The sequence below is a fragment of the Triticum aestivum genome, chromosome 4D, assembly GCF_018294505.1.
Source record: "Triticum aestivum cultivar Chinese Spring chromosome 4D, IWGSC CS RefSeq v2.1, whole genome shotgun sequence".
NCBI classification, from domain to species: domain Eukaryota; kingdom Viridiplantae; phylum Streptophyta; class Magnoliopsida; order Poales; family Poaceae; genus Triticum; species Triticum aestivum.
In genome coordinates, this window is record NC_057805.1 from 147,763,772 (window position 1) to 147,766,221 (window position 2,450).

The following is a 2,450-nucleotide window of genomic DNA, read 5'->3' on the forward strand; positions in this document are numbered from 1 at the left end:
ACGAGTGCTCCGAACGGTGAAACCAGTCTCGCGTAAGCGTACGCGTAATGTCGGTCCGGGCCGCTTCATCTCACAATACCGCTGAACCAAAGTATGACATGCTGGTAAGCAGTATGACTTATATCGCCCACAACTCACTTGTGTTCTACTCGTGCATAGCATCAACGCATAAAACCAGGCTCTGATACCACTGTTGGGGAACGTAGTAATTTCAAAAAAATTCCTACGCACACGCAAGATCATGGTGATGCATAGCAATGAGAGGGGAGAGTGTTGTCCACGTACCCTCGTAGACCGACAGCGGAAGCGTTATCACAACGCGGTTGATGTAGTCGTACGTCTTCACGATCCGACCGATCAAGTACCGAACGTACGGCACCTCCGAGTTCTACACACGTTCAGCTCGATGACGTCCCTCGAACTCCGATCCAGCCGAGTGTTGAGGGAAGTTTCGTCAGCACGACGGCGTGGTGACGATGATGATGTTCCACCGACGCAGGGCTTCTCCTAAGCTCCGCAACGGTATTATCGAGGTGTAATATGGTGGAGGGGGGCACCGCACACGGCTAAGAGATCTCAAGGATCAATTTTTGTGTCTCTGGGGTGCCCCCCTGCCCCCGTATATAAAGGAGCAAGGGGGAGGCAGCCGGCCAAGGGGAGAGGCGCGCCATAGGGGGGAGTCCTACTCCCACCGGGAGTAGGACTCCTCCTTTCCTTGTGGGAGTAGGAGAAGGGAAGGGGGAAGGAGAAAGAAGGAAGGGTGCGCCCCCTTTCCCTAGTCCAATTCGGACCAGACCATGGGGAGGGGTGCAGCCACCTTTTGAGGCCTTTCTCTCCTTTCCCGAATGGCCCATTAAGGCCCAATACGTATTCCCGTAACTCTCCGGTACTCCGAAAAATACGCGAAGCACTCAGAACCTTTCCGAAGTCCGAATATAGTCGTCCAATATATCGATCTTTACGTCTCGATCATTTCGAGACTCCTCGTCATGTCCCCGATCTCATCCGGGACTCCGAACTCCTTCGGTACATCAACATACATAAACTCATAATAAAACTGTCATCGTAACGTTAAGCGTGCGGACCCTACGGGTTCGAGAACTATGTAGACATGACCGAGACACGTCTCCGGTCAATAACCAATAGCGGGACCTGGATGCCCATATTGGCTCCCACATATTCTACGAAGATTTTTATCGGTCAGACCGCATAACAACATACAATGTTCCCTTTGTCATCGGTATGTTACTTGCCCGAGATTCGATCGTCGGTATCTCGATACCTAGTTCAATCTCGTTACCGGCAAGTCTCTTTACTCGTTCCGTAACACATCATCCTGCAACTAACTCATTAGTCACAATGCTTGCAAGGCTTATAGTGATGTGCATTACCGAGTGGGCCCAGAGATACCTCTCCGGCAATCGGAGTGACAAATCCTAATCTCGAAATATGCCAACCCAACAAGTACCTTTGGAGACACCTGTAGAGCACCTTTATAATCACCCATTTACGTTGTGACGTTTGGTAGCACACAAAGTGTTCCTCCGATAAACGGGAGTTGCATAATCTCATAGTCATAGGAACATGTATAAGTCATGAAGAAAGCAATAGCAACATACTAAACGATCGAGTGCTAAGCTAACGGAATGGGTCAAGTCAATCACGTCATTCTCCTAATGAGGTGATCTCGTTAATCAAATGACAACTTATGTCTATGGCTAGGAAACATGACCATCTTTGATCAACAAGCTAGTCAAGTAGAGGCATACTAGTGACACTCTGTTTGTCTATGTATTCACACATGTATTATGTTTCCGGTTAATACAATTCTAGCATGAATAATAAACATTTATCATGATATAAGGAAATATATAATACTTTATTATTGCCTCTAGGGCATATTTCCTTCAGATCCCACACAGTTTATTATCACCAACCGTGTGAGATGCAGCACAAAATATTTTGGAGCACCATCGGATTATAGTACGCATACGGCTTACGCGAGAAGGTGCGATGGCTACAGTCCACAACCCGCTCTGAATAGGGGACCGTGTCTGATGACACTTTGCACGCCAGTTTTTTCGCTGAAGCGATTCCAAATTTTTGGCCATTTTCCCTCCCCCTCCCCCTTACCAAAAGCCGCATTTCCCCTGTTTCCGCCTTCCTTTCCAAGTTGAAACCTTCACTCCTTGCTTGCAGCACCTCCTCCTCGCCGGCGACCCTCCTTCACGCTGCTCGGCCTCGTCTATCCAGACAGGTAATCCACACCCAACCCCCATCCTCCTCCTCCTTCCATATCCCACATGCCCCGACCGCCGGCGCGAGCACGACACCTTCCACCCAAATCACCGACCCCTCCACCAAATAAGTGCCGCCCTAAGCCATGGTGCACGCAGTATAGCCAGGATCTCAAGGAGGATTTGGCAGCGGAGAAGCAAATCGCGGCCGCA